The sequence below is a fragment of the Ochotona curzoniae genome, unplaced genomic scaffold (assembly GCF_017591425.1).
Source record: "Ochotona curzoniae isolate NIBS_2020 unplaced genomic scaffold, NIBS_Ocur_1.0 scaffold_4505, whole genome shotgun sequence".
Taxonomy (NCBI): Eukaryota; Metazoa; Chordata; class Mammalia; order Lagomorpha; family Ochotonidae; genus Ochotona; species Ochotona curzoniae.
The window spans coordinates 54,783,192-54,806,300 of NW_024467118.1; the positions used below are offsets into that span (position 1 = coordinate 54,783,192).

The window sequence follows — 23,109 nt, forward strand, 5'->3', positions numbered from 1 at the left end:
TTATCTTTACTTTCTCTTCTTTATCTTTTTTCCTGCTATTTTTTTCCTTTGCTTCCCTTTCTATCCTTTCTTCTCATTTCTAATTTTTTGGGGGAATATTTAGTATATTAAATATTAATTTAATTGTGGACTTGATTGTAATTACTTCTACTTACTACTATTTTCAATGGCCATTATCCTTCTGTTCTGCTCTTCTTTTCTGTATCTTGGATTATTCAAATATTTCAGAATTATTCTAATTATCTATTTGAATTTTATCTAACTGCATTATCATTTTGTTGATTTCTCCAGAATTGTAAAGCACAGTGCTGGCTTCACACTGTCTGCCTGGAAAGTCTCTAAAGTCATCAACCTAAGTTTTTTAAAAATATGTTAACACATATTTCAGACTAAAAGGAATAATGTCTTTATCCGGCTGATCACAAATCTGGCTTTGTAAAGATTCACATTTTATTCTAATGTAAATTCCCTTCAATAAAAGAAAATCTTATTCAACATCCTCTAGTGTGGCTGTACAGGTAGAAATCACTCTTCATATTCTACCATGTGATAATGTTCATTTTGTGGGATCATTTTGATTGGATACAGAAATATTTCAACAAATTTGTAATCTTCTCAAAAACAAACTTCATTTTTTTTTCATTTGTTTCTCTCTCCTTTCTTTCCAGGATCATTGCTAGCCATAGTAATTACAGATCCATGAGGTTATTCTCATTTTTAATTCATTTTTTAATTAAGAACATTTATTTTTTATTGTACCTGAAAGGCAGAGAGCGTTGGAAAAACAGATGGAGAGAAAGAGATGGGGTGGTAGGAGAAAGAGAGAAATAGGCAGCAAGGAAGAAGTAGGGAGAGGGAGAGAAAAGAAAAAAGAGAGAGAGAGAAAGAGAGAGAATCTTTCATCTTCTGATTTACTGTACAAATGCCTCCTCACAGCTAGGGTTGGGACAAGATAAAGCCAGACTACCAAAATGCTATCCCTGTTTCCCACAAGGCAGGGTCCAAGTACTTGAGCCATCATCTGAATGCCCATTAGCAGGAAGCTGTGTCAGAACTGGAGTGATCAGAACACAAACCAGACACTAACATTGAGAATACACCCATGCCAGCTTAAGTACTGCAACATACACCAACCTTGAAGTGCTTTATTTCAGATCCAATAATATCCACTGACTCATCTCCAAGCGGATATATTTGTCATATTCCTTTAGACATTTTCCAGTTCTAAGATTTCTACTTATTCCTTCTATGTTCTTTTCCTTGTGCTAATTACTATTTTTCAAATATGAGTACATATTTTATGGTGTATAACTAAGAAATCCATTAAAATAATTTGTCTTTCAAACAGAAAGATACTAAATAATAAGTTGACATAAAATAGTTCAATTATTTTTCCTTTCACTTCTAAAATTAATGAAATTTTAGTGTTAATGTTGCATTTTAAGACAAACTTTTACTAAAAGGAATCTTCCACTTTACATTAGAAATTTCTACATGTTGCAGGGAAATCAAGAGCCAGAAATTAGTCTGCAAACTGATTCATTTGTTAATAGAATTAGAGAAAAATAGATCAAAAGTCCACTTAACCACTAGGATCAAAGTGTTACTTTTCAAGGCCAGTGCAATGATTCAACTAGCTAATCCTCCACCTCCAAGCACTGGCATTCCATGTGGGAACCAGTTTGTGTCCTGGATGAACCACTTCCTGTGCAGTTTCTGTTGTAGCCTGGGAGAACAGTGGAGGATGGCCCAAAGCCTTGGGACCCTGCACCTGTGTCAGAGACCTGGAAGAAGCTTCTGGATTCGGATCGTCTCAGCTCCAGACATTAAGGCAATTTGGGGAGTGAGTCAGCAGATGGAAGATGTTTTTTAAAAAGATTTATTTTTATTGCAAAGTCAGATATACAGAGAAGGGGAGAGACAAAGTGGAAGATCCTCCATCCAATGATTAACTCCCCAAGTTACCGCAATGGCCAGTGCTGTGCTGATCTGAAGCCAGGAGCCTGGAGCTCTACCGGGTCTCACATGAGGATGCAGGGTTCCAAGGCTTTGGGCCATCCTCAACTGCTTTCCCACTCTACAAGCAGGAAGCTGGGTAAGAAGCAGGGATGCTGGGATTAGAACCGGCGACCATATGAGATTCTGGTGCATTCAAGGCGAGGACTTTAGCTGCTAGGCCGCCACACTAGGCCCTAGGCAGATGGAAGAAATTGTTGTCTCTCCTGACAACCTACCTTTCCAATAAAAATAACTTTTTAAAATATTTGTTGACATGGCTTAGGCAGAAATTTTGAAGGGGTCAACAGATTTTGGTTACAGCTGACCAATCCTGTGATTTCCAGGGTAAGTGACTGAACAGTGAGTATGTACCGAGCAAGATTCTTCACAACTGCTACCTGTTCTCTTCCCTTTTACCAACTACATGGAGAGGTTTTAGTGTATTTGAGAAGATGACATTAACTGACTGTCCCAAGGAGGCACAGGTTCCAAGCATACCAACATATCCATGTTCCTCTTTTCAGACAGCAAGAAGCTTCTGAATTTCATTGTTTTGTGCATTTGTGCTCTGCTCATCATCATAGGCCCTCTGCCATCACTCAGAAACAGCAGAGGTGACGGCATTGCTTTGGAACAAAACACTGCTTCCTCTTATAACGGCAGAGCTAGGAATCAGATCTCTTTTCAAAAACGATCTTGCTTGTTTATTTTGTCTCATTTAGTATATATCATCAGCATGACACTTTATAATTTACTTACAATGCATTTCTTTCTTCTATATTGGTACATCTCTCTACATTTTTATATTATTTTGGTTGTGTTTGGCTCCTTCTGCCTGATTTTCACACCTTCATTTGATCCATAGATGAAAACAATGAACAATGACCTAACACATCAGAAACAAAATTGAAAGGATGGAATATAAAATCAAAGGATAATGATAATGCTGCTGAAGTACTTTGCACAAATTCAGTTGCTTTAAAAGATGTCAAAAGGAGGGCCCGGCGCGGTGGCGCAGTAGTGCAGTGGTTAAGGTCCTCGCCTTGCATGCCCGGGATCCCATATGGGCGCCGGTTCTAATCCCTGCAGCCCCGCTTCCCATCCTGCTCCCTGCCTGTGGCCCAGGAAAGCAGTTAAGGACGGCCCGAAGCTTTGGGACCCTGCACCCACGTGGTAGACCTAGAAGAGGCTCCTGGCTTTGGATCAGCATAGCATCGGCTGTTGTGCTAACTTGGGGAGTGAATCATCGGACGGAAGATCTTCCTCTCTGTCTCTCCTCTCTATATATCCGCCTTTCTAATAAAAATAAAAATAAATCTTTAAAAAAAAAAGATGTCAAAAGGAAATCTATGTTATATTTTAGAGCATTTCCAAGAGTTTCAATTTAAAAAGAGAGATTTCTTCATTTTTATTTGAAAGGGAGATTCTACAGAGAAGAAGCAGCAGAAAAGGGGAGTGGTCTTCCAGCTGCTGATTCACTTCCCAAATTGTGGCTGGAGCTTGGCTGACTCAGAATTAGGAGCCAGGAGCTTCTTCCAAGTTTCCCACACAGGTACATAGACACAAGGACTTCAGTCGCCCTCTACTGCTTTTCCAGGCTAAATTAGGGGGCTGGATCAAAAGCAAAGCTCCAGGGACATAACATGGGATGCCCATTTGGGACGCTGGTGATTGCAGGTAGAGGAATAGGTTGTTATGTAACCTTGCAGGCCCCAAGAGTTTGAGTTTTTAATAAAGTATTCACGAAATAAAATATCTCAGTTAAGATTTTTTCAAGGTTTTTCTTTGTCCCCACAACAACAGGTTATTCAATGGATTAGGTTATTACCCTGATGTATTATTAGTAATTTATAATCATGTCTTGCTTATAGAATTAAAGAATGGAAAGTTGTTTTCTAAATAGCCCAGTGATGCAGTAATCTTTTTCTTTTTTAATTAAAAATTAATTTCTCTCTTAATGAAGACAAATAAAACATCAAATCTAATTAAGAGTTCCTGACAGGTGTGTGAGCCTTAGTTAAGAGCCCTAATAGACAACAAAGGCCATAAACACCAAAGCTCATCTTGTCTCTTTCTCTAGAAGGTCCTAGGGGTAAAAGCAACTGCAGAACATTATTCTTCCTTGTGTTTTAATTGCCTTTAATAGACGAGCTGGAAAATAATACATCATAATGCTTTGCATTAAGGTAAGAGAGAAATATGCCAGGTGATGTTTATGGCAGTATTTTTAATTATCAAACTACTTCTTGGATTGTATTTTACTCACCATGTGTCACTCTACTAAGATAAAGGAAAGTGCAATACTGACAAAGAAAAGAAACTAGGGAAATTTGAAAAGGCACTGATGATAATTAAGGGAAGCTTAACTGTTACAAAAATTGGGAGGAGCATTGCACCATAGTAGATAAAGTCGCTGCCAGATACTCCAACATGCCATATGAATGCCAACTTGTATTCCAGCTGCCCCGTTTCTGAACTAGCTTCTTGCTAACATTCTAGCAAAAACAGCAAGATGGCCAAGCACTGAGGCCCCACCACCCGTGTGGAAGACTTGGATGAAGTTCCAGTCTGTAGGTTTTGGGTCTGATTCAGCCCTGACTGTTATGGTTATTTGGGCAATGAAATAAAAAATAGTCAATTAAAAACCACTTGCTTCTTTTTTCTCTTTCTGTAACTCTTTTAAATGAATCAATGTATCTTTCTAAAATTACATAAAGTTGGGATCATAGGGAAAAAGTACACAGTGATATACATCAGAACTTCCAAATTCTTGGCTTTGCTCTCTGAATATATCAATGAAAACTTCCCAAAGTAAACAATTAAAGCATTTAAAATTGAACGCGAAAATACTGTAAATCAAATACCAGCTCACCCCATCTTGCCCGTGACACAAATCTTCCCTTTAGTGTGTCTGTGCTTTGTATTCTGTCTCTCATTCAGTCACCCAGCAGTTGTCTTCATCATCAGATCACCTGCCACAGAGTTTGAGTTCATAGTCCAAGTAAACCTGTTTATTTAGTGATGGCCCTAAGCACAGGAGGAGCAATACAATGAAGAACTGAGGGACAGACTCATTCAAGCAGTAAGTGGCAATGCTGCAATGCAAATAGAAAAAAAAAATGTATAGACTGATAGATCTGTCTATTGATAGCTAGATAGATACCATGAACTCAGGACTATCCACAGTTGCAGACATTCACTGGCAATCTTGGAACCTTTACTCCGAAGATAAGATGCGGGGGGAGGGGGTGTAGGGTTGTGAAAAATGTTTTCCAGTTTCAAAATTATTTTTAATTTAAAAGGCAGAGAGAGAATATCTTGTGTCCTCTGGGTTCTGTTGCTTTCAAAGGCTAGAGCTGGGCCAGGCTGAGGCCATGAGCAGGGAACCCCCACAGACTCCTTCAGGAGGTACAGGCCTAAGGGCTTTGGGTCATCTCTCACTTTTTTCCCAGGTGCATTAGCAGGGAGTTTGATTTGTAGTATAACAGCATAATAGCCAGGATGAGAAACTAAATGGGATACCAAATTACAGCTTATGGTGCTAAGTCACAGTGCCAACCCCAGGGGATTTTAATCCATTTTTATTGAAACACCCTCTAAAACTTAAGCAACATGTTAGTCTGTATAAATAACTAACAATGGGTCCTTCCCCTAGAAATTTTATACATCAATAAGATATATAAAACAATTACTTTATCATCTTCAAAGGATCAAAATAAAAATGTATTCAAAACAATATTGGAGACTTTGAGATGGAGGACTAATTCTGGAAATACTGAGCAAGAAAAAATACAAATAAGTTCATGAGGAATAAGAATTCCAACTGAGGCAGATTGCACAAAGGATCTTTACAAAGGAATTTATTTTCTAGAGTAGACAGATTTGAAAGCCTTTTCTTGTATCAAATTATAAAGAAACACAGTTTCTAAAAGGTGGAGTTTGCCATAGCATAGTGATGTATTGCTCTTAAAAAGTGTAAAGGTATTCAGTAGATTTTTTAGAAAAATTATTGAAGTATAAAATGTATCAGAAACCATCTTCAGGATGTGTATAAATGTTTGTTAAACTTTCATGTTTGATTTTAGTGTGCCCAGTTCTTATTGCAAAACCTATTGGCATTGTTCACTATAGAAATAGGCAAAAATTATGCTCACAGCTGGTGTCTTGGACAGAAATGAAGTTGCAAAAACCATAAAGGGCTTTTGCAAATTTTATTTGAGTCATAGTTTTAAAAATAACATGTGTTTTTGAAAAAGTTCCACAAACCAAGATAAGTGTCAAAATGAGACATTTCATATATAATCGTGATTATATAAACAAGAGGTATTTACAGCCATATGATATCTTCACCATAATTAAAATCAGCATGTAGATAAGAAATTAGTATTGCCTTGAAAATGTGTTATAAAATTCAATCCAAATTAAAATGGACTTTATTTTATACTTTGTTGTCAGGCTTATTAAACAAAGTGTGATAAAATCATAGAAGTAAATCTGTTCAAATGTTAAAGTGCCTTGGGGTTAAAATCATGAGGAAATTAAAATGGAATATTGCTGTATTTTATATATCTCTTTCCTTTGGTGCTCAGTTGGAACACTGCTAGCAATTTTGGTTGTTAAAAATACAGAAACTTTATTTGTAAGTAAAATGCTTACCTTTTGAGCCTTATAAATCCCAATAGCTATGTCACAGAAGCTAAGTGCCCATTTTTTGAATCTCCAACGGCCCTAAATTTCCAGGGCTGGAGCAATGGTCCAGCCCAATAGGGTGATTCCAGCATGCATTACACCAGTAGTCAAAACCCTAATACAGTGCACAAGGTGAAAGTATGTGCTAAACTAAGGGGAGATGAAACAGATCCTTTACTGGCTTAAATTCTATTGGGAGGATGAAATATGAAGCACATCCTCATTGAGTACACAATTAAAAATGATGGTAAGTACTAAAGAATAAAAGTTCAAGATGCTATGAAAGAAGAATTAAAATGCTCATCAAAGCTACCTTGAGGGGTAAAATGAGCCATCACTGTCATTTGAACTAACAAGGGAAAAATGAAAGGCTATTACCAAAGAAAAAAGTGCTGTGATAAGGAGTGTATGGGCTCCTGTTAGAGACTTCCCTTTGGCTGCAATCAAACAGGGATAGGCTGAGGAAATGGAGGGCAAAGGAAAGGGGTAATAAAGCTAGGTAACTTTTATTTCCAGGAACAGAAACGCCTGTCTTTGTAGATCAGGTTGTTACCTTCTGCTGTCTGGCAACAGTCATTTGTCTGTCCTTCTGAATCCCTGCCAATTCCTTGCAAATGCTATATCACCTTCATTCAGGCAGGTGGTGTATAACTCCCATGTACTGCAAAAAGCCTGGGACCTGAAAATTAATAATCTTTTATCTTTTGTTTAAATGTGTGTGTAAAATAAGAATAAAACACTTTAAGTAGTTAAACCGAACAGTAAACTTTTTGTATAGTTTGTATAGTTCTATAAAAACGTCAAGTGAATGCACTATACACATAAATATAACATGGATTATATATAATATGTAAGATTGTATATATGTGTTATATATATGTAAAAATATCATACATGTATGTGTATATATATATTTGAAAGCATAAATACACTGAAAATATTGAAAAACAGGAAAGGGATAGATGTTGTGGTACAGAGGGTAAGCAACCACTTGGAACATACACATCCACACGCAAGTGCTGTTTTGAACCTGGGATAGTGTTCAGCAGCTAAGTACAAGTGTAAGAATTCACTGCACTCTGAGGCAGACTTCAGTCTGGCCTTGGAGGCTGGAAGCTAGGTCTCTCTCTCTCTCTCTTCTCTTCCCCTTAGAGGAGGAAGCTCTAGAGAAGAGAGTTCCCAGGTCCATGCTGAGGCATAGGCTCTCATACACTGAGGAATAGCTATCAGGATTCTTTACTCCTGCCTGCTTTTCAGCCTTCTGAGGACAGAAAATAGTAAAACAATAACAAAACATTAAAAACGACAGAGTTAATGCCAGGAACAGGGACTGGTGGAAGTGGATTTCTGTTACATTTGAAAAGACATGACAGAATTTTGTATGCATATAACAAAAATCATCTGGTGATAATTTTAGTTTTCAATTAAATATTAAATTATAATATTAAAATAATATCAGAGAAAACATAATATAGGGGCAACTGCCAAATTGGACAAAATGAGAGAAGTAAAAGTATCATTACTGGGGCTCATGTTGTGTCATAGTGGATCAAGCCCTGTGCTTGCAACACCAGTGGCTTGTATCAGAATGCTAGGTTAGGTCCCACCTGCTCTGCTTCTGACCCAGCTTCCTGCTTATACAGTAGGAACTCATCAAAAGGCATCTCAAATGTCTGAGACCCTACCACTCATGTGGAGGATCAGGATAGAAATCCTGGGGTTTTGCTGACCCAGGACCTGGGAGTTGTGACCATGTGGATGGTGAACCAGTGGATGGAAAATTATTGTGTCTGTCTCCATCTCTTCTGCCGCTCTCTCTCTCTCTCTCTCCATCCCCCTCTCTCTTTCTCTTTCAAATAATAAAATCTTGTTTTCAATGTAAAAGCAAATTACTACTGTCATTATTATTTCTAAACATTAGACATCTCACTTTTTTCATTCTATCATCTGGTATTTAATTTGTTAACATGTTACTATCTGCCCTTGCTTAGTATAGTAAGAAGCAGATAGTAATCAATACAAAAGCTCAGATTTTGTTTTAGTTTCATCTTAGAATTATTTTCCTTGGAGTTGAGAAAAATGAAGAGGGATCTGTTAGCAATTTACAGCTGGTAAAAATTGCTAATCATTTGAAGAGTGTACTATCAACAAAAGCCTTCCTATTAAAGTGATTTGACAACTGTCCAATCATTAATACAGAAAAAGAAGAAGAATCAAAAATCAGTGTCTGGAAAACATAGTAATATGGCCTCTCAAAGCAGAACACATTGAGATTTAGTTTTTTAAAAATGAGTTGCTTAAAGCTTGCCATTGTTTATTCTCTTTTATGTGCTAAACAGGCAGCATGATGTATTAAAGGGAGCAGATTCTACTGTCAAAAACTAGTCTTAAATCCCCTATATTTTACATAGTGGTGTCACCCATGAAAGTGAGCATTTGTGATTGTGTGTCTGCCTTGGATTGCTTGCTCTTTGATCCTCCTGTGGCAGTTAGACATACAGCGTACTGTCCCAACATCTTAAGGGTGACTCAGAGAGCAAAATAGTTGCCTCCTTCTCTGGCTCAGAAAGGCACAGATGACCAAAGCAGAAACCCAGAACCTCATACATAAAATCTTTGAAGGGCGAGACATTTTTCATCTTGGTAAGCTCGAGATTAAATCCTGACAATCATCGTGTCTCTCTAGAGAATAAGGCAAAGCAGCAACATAGGCAAGTGCTAGGGGTAAGAGATGGGGCCCTAACTCATGCCACAAATCCACTGTCCCAGCTATGGAAGAAATGTAGCCTTAAAATGGAGAGGAGGGGAAGAGAAAGCAGGGAAAAGAAGGGAAGAGGAAGAAGGAAGATGGAGAGAGAGACAGAGAGACAGAGAGACAGAGACACTATGGACCACAATAAAGTCATTCACAGTGATTAGCTCTGGAAATCCAATGTGATCCACACAGGATTGCAATGATGCCACACTCTCTCTCAAACAGCACTTGATTTGCAGAGTAATTCACCCCTACTCAACTCAGTAATTGTGTTATCCATACTAAATATATTAACAACATGTTCTGCACCTGCTGGGATTAGGGACAGAGTAAAGGATAGCCAAGAAGATTCATGGAAAGAATTAAAAGGCATTGGGATTTTAGTTAACATTAGTTTGAACCTTTTCAAGAATAAAAAATATATAGAGAAAAATGTATTTGAAACTTTTTAAGGTCCTACAATATTTAGAGAAAAAATAAGAAGAGAAAAAATATGTCTAACTTCTAAGAACAGATGATCAACTACATTTTCACTAACATTATACAAAGTATATCATCTTTCATGGAACATAAAAGAGGCTGCAAGAAACTGTTTTAAATATACTATAGGCTATGATACGCTCATATGCTCATACTTAACATCAAAGGCAATACACCATTATCTTTATAGCAAACTTATCCTACAGGGTATATGGATTTGTAGTATGTTTTCTTGATCAGGAAGTCATTACTAAAACCATCCCAGTGTGTTCAAAGATCCTCAACACATACAAAATTTGGCACATGATGTGTTATTAAAAATCAAGTGTTCATAATTTTTTTTAAAAAAAGCTAGTGATAAAAACAATGCTTGTTTTCCCCTGTTAGCAACAGATGTCCAAAATTTCTTTTTGCACTTAAGAGAGTGGTGAACAGCATAACATTTTACATGATTAGAAAGGATTATTTGTTGTCAAATCCTAAGATCTGTGTCCACTCACCTGACACACAATCAGGGTTTTCACTGTCAGGGTAATGGAGGGAAATAGGCATTGATTTACAGAGTACAGAATAAGGATCTGGGAGACCATTGCTGAACTCCTAGGCCCCTTCAAGGGTTAAGAGTTAGCTGTAAGGGGCCATATGATGTTGGGGTTGAGGAGTACATATTCACCTCAGATACTGACTCAGGTTGATCTGCAAACATTTCTGGCCCTTTTGGTGAGCCAGCAGCAACATACTCTGGGCATTTTGATAATGTCAAGATGGGATTCATGCAGTCAGGTGTCATGTACTTAGCTCAGGGTCTACGGTTCCTGAAAAAAAAAAAGCTTCAAATAAGATCAAATATCAAGATGTTATCTACAGAGGAAATTAAACTGTGATGGGGACTCCGTGGGGATTGCTGCACCACTGTCTCAATTATGAGTTAATTTTAGCAGGATGTTGACTTGGAGAGAAAAATTTAGACTGAGGGAGGCGGACTAGGAGAATACTAAAGAGCATGGCCTGAACAGCCTATTGCATGTAGCAACTGTTAAAGCCGTTAGGGATAGCTGTCTCCATTCCTGTCTAAATGTTGGATTATAACAAGATAGGGCATAAATGGTTTTAATCTAATTCTCCCAGAGATGATAAACCACTAAGAGCAGCTCAGTGAGTGTGGTAAGTGCACCCCTTCCTTCCAGGCCTTAGTGGGGTGCTGGTGAATGCCTCTGCCACAGTTCCTGCATGAGTAAGAATTAGCTTCAAAGGACCTCTGTTGCGGAGCTTGTGGACAGCTTAGATTCTGAGGGTTTTCCACACAAATGTGAGACACAACAACTGAAAGATATCCTAGTAAAATCAGCCAACTTTGAACAGTCACAAATTGTATGAATTCTTATTTACAAAACAAGATCATCATGGGTGAATCTTCATTTACAAATTAAACAAAAACAAAGCTCATGTGTGGGACCTTATGTGCCTCCTGCTTTAGTCTACGGATTTCTAGTTCAAATAGATGGTTATGGTCCTGTCACACATTTCACTTCTGATTATTTCAGCTGTGGTGGAATTGGTGTGTGACAGGAAAGGGCACGACTCACAGGGCAGCACCCCTTCTGGCCCTATGAAAGTCAGGATCAGGCTCTGTCCAGAGGGGCACACATGATTTCATATGCCCCTAATTTCCTGCTACATCACTGTATTATTACTGTTGCCCCCATGTAATTATTCAGCTGTTTAGATGGTTGGCAATGAGATAACTTAGCTGCGAACTGAACATACTTAATTACTTTTCTTCTGTCATTGGAAAAACTGATTTCCATCTGGGGAAATTAGAACAGCAATAAAGGAGGAGGCAAAGATACGGCCTTTGTCAGGATTTTCCCAAATAAACATACCAAAAAATTGCCCTGGATGTTATGTGAATGTGGAATATTAAAAGAGTGCAGATGAAATAATTATGTGTTAATAAAAAAATAGGTAGTTGGATGCATGTGACAGATGGCATGTGGAATTTGTACCACCCAGGTGAGGCACGGATAATATATTCCAGATTCTGACAGGCATCTCCCTCTCCCTCATTTAACATGGACCCCAGAACACTCATTTCAGTATTAAGCACTCCCTTTTCTTGGTCTTTGGCAAAAAAAAAAGACACTACAAACTCCATTTAATTTGCTCTTCCTTTTTCACATCCAAACCAATGCTCAAATTAGTAATGCATGATGATACATCTAGATGCCTGTGTTACTAACTGCTTGCCTCAGAATGATTTGGCAAGCTAAGAGAACAATTAAATCAAGTAGACAAATTAATCATTTTAAAGAAGAAAGATTGATTACAAATAAATGCAAGCCAGTTGTTTGGTGGGGAATACGGTTACATTTTTAGCACGACGCCTAGGAAATACATGAAATCTGTTCTTTTTTTATTAATGAAATTTTTAAGAGAGGGTAGAATGTAAAAAATCGATTTGTCTGTTTTGTACAAGAGTGGTTTGTAATAAATTTTTGGTAAACGCAGTGATCATAACCTCACCGAATCTTCACTGATGATATAGAGATCTATGCTGAAAATACAGTGCAGAAATTATGATCATGGGCAACGTGGGATGGTCTGGAGACCACAGTAATGACTTGTTTCCTTCTCGTGTGCTGAGTTTCAAGGGGAATCAGCAAAAACAGCTGCCCATTTAAAATCAGGCGTCACGGACTTCAGCCAGAGGCACAAATCAAAATTTCCCCCAGTCAGCCCAGCATCTTGGCATTTGTGTCTACTTTAGCAAGGGGCTGCTACATAATTTTATTATTCTCCCAATAGAGAAAATCCATGAAATACAAAATAGTCTTTATTCAGCACATTAACAGCCAGCAAATTATATCCTACTTTCTACAAAAACTTTAGACCAATTTAGAAGTAAAAGTACATGCCAAACTGACACTATAATTAATGATAAAGTAGCTATTGCAGAAGCTTCCTAAATTAATGTGCGCAGATGCAGGCTGCCAACCCTGGACATAATTCAGCTATTACACACATCTTTCCAGGAGCAAAGTCTACTCTTAGAGTGTCCTGAACAGTACATGTTCTCCAAGGGCTAAAGGAATAATGGAAAGATTACTCTGTGAAACAGGCCCTTCTCAAAGACACCGATTAAACTTCTTCCTCTTAAAAAAGTTGATGAATGATAAATGAAATGAACACCCTCCATCCATCCCATTAATAGTACTTCTCCAACAGAGGCATAAATCCTGGAAAGGGAGTAAACTAAAATGCAAAACATAGTATTTCTTTACCAAAAAGTCAGTCAAATATAAATGTGAAGTAATTTCCAGAGAGGCCATTTTCAGGCACTGCCAGGTAACATGAGTTGAATGTATTACCATTGAATGCAACCTGTTAGATCTATTCCCTTGCATAGATATAGTTTAACACATGGGAAAGGTGACCAAAGCACTGTAGCACAGGAATACACTCTGATCTCCTACAGGGAATGGGATGCAGGCAATTGACTTCTTTCTGGCTATTCTAACCTGCAGTGAGCCATATATTTATCAACACACAAAAGAATCTCATTGCACAGATCAGATTTTAAGGTTAAGAGGGACTGCTGTGATAGCCTAGTGGTTAAATCCTCACCTTACCTGTGCCAGGATCCCAAGATCCCATACAGGCACCAATTTGATCCTGGCTGCTCCAGTTCCCTTCGAGCTCCATGCTTGAGGCCCAGAAAAACAGTAGAGGATGGTCCAAAATTTTGGGGTCTTACACCCCCATGGGAGACCTGGAGGAGGCTCCTGACCCCTGGCTTTGGCTCTGTTCAGCTATAGCCATTGGGGCCACTTGGCGAGTGAAACAGATCTTTCTCTCCTGGTTATTACTGTTAAACTTATTAAAACATTATTGCAATCCACTCTTTGCACAAAAATCTCTATTTTTATATCCTAACCTTTAAAAAACATTCCATAATATAAAGAGAATAAATTTCATGTATTTCATGGGTATAGTTCTAACATAATCCTTCCTTCCCCCACCCTGCTGTCCTTCCTTCTTGCCTTTTCCAACATATTTGCAATGACATAATTTTAATCCATGTTGTAACTGCAGGTTTAACTTAACAAGTTACTTACTACTTTTTCAGAATCAATATTTATGAAGTATGTGTCTGTGTCCACTAGAATCTGTGGTTCGAAATTTGATGTGTATATTCCAACTATCATGTCAAAGGCCTCAATAGGATTTTGGATAACAAGATACTCTACAGAGATAAAGACCTGGTGGATTTGGGATCCCATAATGGCTTGGATTTTTCTGATCTTCTCTGCCCTTATCACAGATATAATTTGGCTTCTGATAAGGAATAGCATCAGTCAGTGGTTAGAAATACTTTTAATTGACAGTCTACTGTAACAGACACATCCCTAAGGGATATAGTCTCCAAATCTGACAACTTAAATGTTTCTCTCTCTCTCATATATATGTGTGTGTGTGTGTATGACATATATAAAATAATATCTTCATACACACACACACACATATATATGCAGTTTTCAGAGGCCAGTTTTAAGTGGTGATTTGTCAAACATGTGAAGTCCTTAGGAACAGTGTGGGCAATCTCTCCCTTTCTCTCTCTGTAACTCTGCCTTTCAAGTAAATGAATACATCTTTAAAAATAAACAAATTTCCATTCTTTGTAAATGACCCAAGAATTGTTACAGTAGTACAAATGATCAGTGCATCTTCCTGCATATAGAAAGCACATTAGCTTTTCATTGGATAGCCATTGATGATTAGAAGTTTATATTTTCAGAAGGAACTTTAGCAAAGATTCATAGGGCTGAGAAAATCTAATTTTCTACACAAGTGTGTTTTCAAGATGTTTCCTTAACTTGACTTTTGGTATCTGGGAATCATAAAGACTCTTGTCTGTTTGAGTTTCACTTTGCTCTAACATGCAATGTTTGGCCTCAGTGTGTTGTAGTGATTTCAATGTGCTCTGATGCTATGGAATGAAGCATAGGCTCTAGTCCAATCCAATAGTTCTCAGATATGATCCATATATAGGGGAGGATTTACAGGCCTTGATAGCTGCTTAGACTTACATGCAATTACCAGATTTGTAGTAAACAGGCATTTACTATAAATTCATTCTTTGATGATTCATAAGATATTAAGATGATTAAAAATGTGCAACTACAAAATGCAGTCTTCAAAGGCCAGTCTATACTATTAATGTTTATTTACAGATTTCCCAAATCATCTATTGAATTTCTTGATTCAGTTCCTCAGCTCTCACTGAAAATAACAATGGTGCAAATGATGCAGCGAAAATGACAAAATACTGTTAAAAGATGTTTTTTTTTCTGGGCCATGTAATATTAACTGCTGTGTATGTATTAATGGATTCAATTTTCAGCAAAATTTGTTTCTACCTATGTCTTTCTTTCCTCTATTGTCCAACCTCAAGTTTCTCTCAAGTTATAAATTTTGTTCTGCAATATTTATTTCTATGTATTTAAAATGCAGAGTAACAGAGAGGCAGTGAGATCTCCTATCTGATATTTCACCCCCCAAATGGTTGTAATAGACAGGATTGGGCCTGTTATTTGCAATTTAATCCTATAGAACTGCAGCAGTGTGAAGAAAAGGCAAAAACAATCCCTGGACTGACCAAATGCACCTGCTGCTGCATACGGGTACCCAGTGCCCACATCCCACCACTGCTGCCACCACCACCATGTCCAAGGGAAAGGATGAAGGGGATGCTAAAGGAGGTAAGGCCAAGGTGAAGGACAAACCACAGAGAAAATCGGCTAGGTTGTCTGCTAAACCAGCTCCTGCAAAGCCAGAACCCAAGCCTAAAAAGGGAGAGAAGGGACCCAAAGGAAAAAAAGAAAAAGCAGATGCTGGCAAGGATGGGAATAACCCTCTAGAACATGGAGCTGCCCAACAGACCATGCACAGAAAGCTGAAGGTGCTGGAGATGCCAGGTAAAGAGTGTGCATTTTTGGTAACTGAGTACTTCTGGTGATTATAAGTTAGAAATATTCTTTTTTATTGTTTTATAAGAATGCAAAGTTTTGTTTTACTTTTTTTTAAAGCTATATTGTTAGCTTAGAGAACACTTCATTGCTGTTTGGGTAGAAGGGGCATAAGTCACTAACAGAAAAATTTCCAAAACTGGATTGATGTGGGGAGAATACCTTACCCTTGTAATTTTTAGTGACTTCCTCCTAGCTTGCAGGATGGATCCCCTCCCTTTGACACACAGCCACCACAACCTTGTGGCGTGAGAAGTCTAAATTTGGTTTTATGCCTTCTTCTTCATTCCTGTCTGCCTTTTTTATTTCCTAAAAGTCAGGGTTGGTTTGTGACAAGCTGTTAAATAACATGCTAAATGTGAAATGTCAACACTCACTATAAACTTTCCCTTCTCCTAGCACCAAATGAAGACTTCATTGGGCTTCATAGCAGCTTTATGATGTAGTAGTCCATTGAGGAAGGAGTTGAAGGTTTCTGTATACTGCTCATGACTGTCTGCCCATGTCCTGCCTGAAATACCATGATTGTTTATGAAAAGAATCCTTAAGCTTTGGCTTAGGATACCTGCATTCCATGTCAGGCTGCTTATGTGAGTCCTGGCTCTTCTGTTTTTTTATGTAGCTTCCATTTAATGCATCCTGGTAGGGAGTGAATGATGTTTGAAGTGCTTGGGCCCCTGAAAGGCAAGTGCAAGTTTCAAATGATTTTTATATTTCCAAATTCCTGACTTACACCTGGCTCCAACCAGGGAAGGCATTTGGAGAGTGAATCAGCAAGCAGATGGAAGATATATCTATCTCTTCCTACCATATCCTCACTCTCTTTCCTTTCAAACAGATGAAAATAAATAGTTTTAAAATGTTGTCTACAAGAAGCTCACTTCACCAGTAAAGACCTACACTGGCTGAAAATGGAAAGATAAAAATATATATGCTATAATACGGAAACCCACAGTCAGTGGGAATAGCTGTACTCTGGTAAGATACAATGGAGTTCAAGACAAAATAAAAAAAAAAAAAAGAAACAGATGAGTGCACTGTATAATCATCAAAGGATAGATTCAAGAAGGCATAATTACTTTAAATGTACATATATATCTAATACTAAAGTGTCTAACTTTTAAAACAAATGCTTTTTGATTTAAAAGGAGACACAATCTTTAGTGCAATATTAGAACACCCCAGCACCCCAACTTCATCAATAGTCCGATCATCCAGAAGAATCATCAACAAAGGAAGAGCAAAGTTTAACCATTTATGTACAGTTGGCCATAACAGATACAGAATATTCCAATCCATGCATAAAGTATATTCTTATATGTATAATTTTGTATGAATAATTTTGTTATACAGATTAAAATACTCTAATATTGATTTATCAATTATATATACCAATTTTAATTTTGAAGTTTTCCATTCAATAGCAAAATTTAATAATAATGTTTTTCTATGCAAAATTTCAAAAAACACTTGCCAGCTGGCAGATGTTTTCATTACATTGATGTAAGGACTGTTGTGCAATTCCATAACAGCATTTTAAAATGAAACCAATTTAGTTGTCCAAATATCCTTGGGTTTACATGCTAAGCAGAGAGACTGACATTGAAGACTATGGACACCATTTAATATGAGTGAGTGAAAATGGATGTATGTCTTCTTTTCGATTACATACATCCCCATTGGCTTTGAACTAGAAGTAATTCATATGTGATCTTGTACTGCACACATCCACACATTTTTTTTGTATAGGAACAAATGTTCAATATTTTGACTATGTGAATCAAATATCCACCTCTGTCATTAGTAGTACAAAATCAAAGACAATAGCTAGATATATTATTGAGGCTGGATTATAATAAAACTTTAAATATAGTCTATAGACAGTGGCTAAAATTGCAAAACAAGATATTGATCTGAAAACATTTTCTTAAATCATACATCCTATTTTCAGTATAATTGCTCGCTTAGGTCCTAGGATCATAAAACTGTGAGAAAGCAGCTCAGTAGTCCCAACCACCCGCCACACAGCCATCAACACTCAGCTAAACTGTCTTCCTTTGTACCCTGGCATTCATTTCTTCTCAGAATTTCCATGCACAATATACTGTGTTCTAAAATTAACTTGTATCTTAACACTTTGGAAACACTGTGTCTTGACATAAAATGATCAATCTCTAATAAAAAGGAATTTCTAAGACACTAGCAAAGATACTTATTGGTTCAGAGAAATCTTGGCAATATTCTTTATAAACCAAGTCATAGGCAATTTCTGCTAACTCTAGAAACCAATCCCAACTGTCTATGGTTATATCCAAAATTATTTTTTTTTACATCCACATCATCAATTGCATCAGGCGGATCTGGATGGAGAACTTACCTGTAAAGGCCAATTTACCCAATCAGGCAATGCCATGCAGGGTTTGCTTGTGATGAATTTTCTATATGTTCACCAAAATTTCTCATATAAACAGCACATAGCAAAGGTTATACATTCTTTTCTGTAACTTAGAACTGAGCTAAAACAAACCCCACAAATTATAACTATGGATCCAGGCTTCCCAGCACATACTCAAAGAATGAGCAATTCTGCAAACATTCTGACCAACCACAAAATGGTGTTATCTTTTACTAAAAGGGCATATTATCAACATTATAGTAAATATAAAAAGAAAAAAAACACTGACATGAAATATTCACCCATATAACCATGTGAAATATCTGGTTTCCTTTAATGATCATAAATTTTGCTAATAAAAAGCTAGACATCAATTTAAAATTTGTTAAAATTTGTATGACATTTAAAATTTCAAGTTCTTCAGTGATTGTTATTGTGACCCTATGACATATTGGCATAATTACATAATTTAAACTTAGCTATGGGTACTCAAATTCTAAAAACTATAATAAAAGCTCCAACCTCCCCAGTGATTTAAAAGCCCCAATTTTTCCTGTTAATGGAGAGTTAATGGGAAAATCCACAATTATTTCAACGAGATAGTTGGGTGTGTCACCCACTATTTCTTTCTTTGAGGTGATTATGTTTAAGTGCAGTTTATACCAGCAGGAAGTCAAAGATTGGATCGTTAATACTCAATTTCTAGTTGTGGTTTTTGGCAGTGCATTGTTCCTGAAATCAACCTGGGCTTTCTCTTAGTGCCTTCCACGACTCTTGCTAGACTTTTACCATGCAATAGTTTATTCACAAATGTAAACCATCAAATGGATAAGTTCTCTTACTCAAAATATGGGACAAGAAAGTTTCATGACCAAAATCTCTCTTGCAGAGGAGGAATGTGACTTGGAACTTAAATTTCTGAGAGAGAGAATCTATCTATCTATCTATCTATCTATCTATCTATCTATCTATCTATCTATGCAGGAAGTGTCTGTTTTTCTTGAGCCAAGGCCCTTTCAATTCTGAACCAAGTTCCAGCAAATGAATACCCTGGGAGGCAACAGGGGATAGCTCAAGTACTCAGGTCCCTGCTTTTTCTGAGAGACTCATGTACTAAACTCCTGGCTCAAGGCTCTGTCTTAGCCCAGCACTGGCTGTTTTCAGTGCTTCAGGAACGAATCAGTGAAATGTTTGTAGAATTGCAGCATCATGTAAATAACAGATTCACCTGCTTGGTTTCTTGCCTATAGCCCTGTTACGCAAGTCTTTGGTTCATAAACTCATATAAACAAATGGATGGACATAGCTGCATGTGGATGTGTGGTTGCATATGACTTTGTGTGGATCATGTAAATATCTCCGTGTGTGTCTGTGTGTGTCCAGCAGTCTTTATGGAAACAAAGGTGGATACTCCCATGGCCCCACTTTCAGCAGTGTCTAGTGATTCCTCACTATCACTGTGAGTAAAGGAGATATAACTCACAGAGGACTCTGAATTATCCTCTAACCCATCAGATGGACTCTGGATCTGTTTGTCACTGGCCCTAAAATTGTAGCATACGCCTGGATGTACTGGTTTTTAAGACTTCATTCAGATAACTACTTAGATGCAGTCATTTTGAAAAGGATTATAATTAACACTTTCCTATATTTCTAGTAACTGAATGCCAGAACAGAAACTTGAAACATGATCAGAAGTCACTCTAACTTTATAATGTCTACTTCTGCATCAAATTCCAAGTTACGTGGTTCTTTTGGATATGAAAATATAATGAATTTTTTAAAGATTTATCTAGTTTTATTTGAAAAGCAAATTAACAGAGAGAGCAGAGGCTGAGACAGACAGAAAGATCTTACTCCAATTGTCTCACTCTTCAAATGGCTGCAATGGCTAGAGATGGGCTGATACTAAGCCAGAATCTTCTAACTTGGAGCTTCCTCCAGATCTCCACTGTGGGTGTAGGAGCCCAAGGACTTGGGCATGCTGTGTTACTTTCCCAAGCTCATAGGCAGGGAGAATTGGAAATGGAGCAGCTGGGACTGAAACTTGCATCCATATGGGATGCCAATACTACATGTGGCTCTTATCGTACTATACCATGGTGCTGAACTCAGAACTAAGAACTTTTTTTCATCACATGGGTATATATTTATCAATAAATTTTCTTTAGACGATTTCGTGGGAACAATTCAGCAAATAATGAATCAATCATGGAGATTTAAGTTAACTAATTTACCCAGTAAGAAGCAACTAAAGAATATTTGTATAGACCCATAGATTTTGAGGGAAAGAGAACAAATAATAAAGATTTGACTTTATAGAAACAGAACAATTTGACTTCCTAGCATGATACTCTTGGAATTTTCAAAATGCTTTTGATGTGATTCACAATTCTGCTAAGCATCTATTTGAGCACACATATTTCAATTACATTTACTCCTGAGAATGTGCATCTGAATGCATTATAAAGTCGTATTATTGCCACTCTGTCATGCATTTCACTTTTCAAGTTTAGCCTTAATTGGATAGCAAATGATACTAAATCTGAGTCATCTCGTTGTGAATTAGTCTGCCCTCTTGCTGGTGTTAAATCCACCAGATTTATTGAACAATTTAGTAGGAAATAATCTGAAAAACACTCTTAACTCCCAGCATCTTATTTTGTAAAGAGATACATTTCAATTGATAGAAATTTAGTAACAATTTCCCAGAGCATCTCTGTCAAGGGAGAAAAGAATCATGGCTAAATTTAGTTTGCTGTTACATTTCTTAAAGTTCCTAGAATGTGGTAAAGGCAAGAGCGTTTAGTCCATTATTTTCTTGGTTGAACAATTATCCAAAGCTCACACAAGCAATACTATCCCTATCTTTCAAAATCAACAATATCAACTTTTGCTGCAGTGGTGGGAAAAGGCAGTGAGAGGGAAGCTGTGTGTGTACACACCTCAGATGATTAATTCATTCTAAGTGCAAATTTGCCAACATCTGTAATTGACCATATTTGTCTCCCATCCACTGTAAAGGACCCATACTCTTGAATGCGTCTTCTCCTGTTCCTAGGTTCAGACTGAACTTATCCTCCTCCCCAGATTCTTGCTGTTTTGATCCCTCTAATAAAGTCATTCCCTCAAACTATGTATATCACCCTGGTCTTCTTCAACCCGACTCTGAAGTTACCTGCCCTCCACTTTCCATTATGCTTTATGGAAAGGTGTCTGTGTTACACACTTTCTCATTTTTATCTCCTTTTGCAAACAGCTTTTAGAATTTTATAATCCCAAACTGCAGGATGTTGCCTCAGTCATCTCCCAAATGATAAAGTTTTAAAATGAGAGGGTGTTTGTCATTGTGCCATTACCACAGGATAATAGTAAATACTCTTTGACCTCTGCAACCGGTTTTCTTGTTCCCCTATCCAATTTTTGGTAAGTAATGGTTTGCAACAATCATTTGTGAGGGATTTTCGTGGACTTCATAACCTTGCTCTTTGCCCTCATACATTGATGTGGCTTAGGCTCCTGGCCTAGACCCACTGCTGCTTTGTTTCTGTACACTTTGCCTGGTGAGTCTCAGCCACTCTTACAATGTGCAGTATTTGTTGGTTGTCAATGAAGCCCAACTCCACTTTTGCCATCCCCATAGTGGTGCTGCACTCATTGCAGTAAAACACTAACAGTTGTTGAACCTCCAAGTCATACACTCACAATCCTGGGCAGAAATAGCAGGGGAAGCACAAATAGGCATCATCCATGATTTGATCACATAACCAGACCTTTTGATAAAGGTGGCCAAACACGCAGTCCTTAGCTGAGCAGAGAACTAATCAAAGGATGAAGCAGTCACATGTTGGTCGCTTTGTAATTCTAATGTCCTCATTCTAAAGCTAGTACCTGGCATTTACTTGCACCTGAATCTCTTTTTCTCTGAGAAAACTGAGTATATGAAAACTTTCTACAATAAGACTTAATTTAGTAAAATTCAGGTGTGTCTATAAATTAATTTTTCATATTGCATATCTTATGTTGTACATGTAGGTCCCCTGTAATGAACTGAGCCCTAATGCTGTATTTTGAAGGGTAACTTCTCAATTCCTGCTATTTCTATTGCCCTCAGAAATATAAACTCTCAAAGGGCTCTTGTCTTTTTCCCAAAGCAGTGTATTTGCAGTATGTAATGGCTGCAATCCTTTTTTCTGTGTTTTCCCCAGCTGTCATACTGTCTTAAGGAAGTTGAAAGAACAAGTATCTTCAGTGTCTGTTCGGCTCAATGCTGAGAACAGTGTTGGTTTGCTTCACAGGTGTCAGCCATTCTTGTCACATTTGACCCAACGAACTTGAAAGATGTTTTCTACAGATGCTTGACAGAAAAGAAGAAACTCAGTATAATTTTAAATGTGCCACTGGTGTCTTACAGGTCTTGATGAGACAAATATTTGAGAGCTGTGACATTAGTGAAAAAATTAAGCTTGATATTGGATCAGAAATTACAATTCAGCTACACGTCCCCTCAGAATACACACAGTCACAGTGTCAAAGACAGAAAACCTGTCAGTGCTAGCCATGAAAATGCTTTGAAATGAAGGGAGACAACACTCCTACAAGGAATTTGCTCTCTTAAGCAAACCTATTTGTATGTCTTTCATGCTATTATTTAGTAATAATCTTTAATGTTCCCATTGAGCCATCAAGTAGGAGAATATGCTCATGTCTGATGAAGACAAGCTCTACCCTTTGCTCAATGTTTTCCACATCTTTTCCTTTAGAAA

General features: G+C 37.5%; 1 pseudogene; it reads left to right on the forward strand.

Moving 5' to 3' along the window:
* Window positions 1–15,612: 15,612 nt before the first annotated feature.
* LOC121146659 lies at window positions 15,613–15,901 on the forward strand (annotated as a pseudogene).
* The last annotated feature ends 7,208 nt before the right edge of the window (window positions 15,902–23,109 follow it).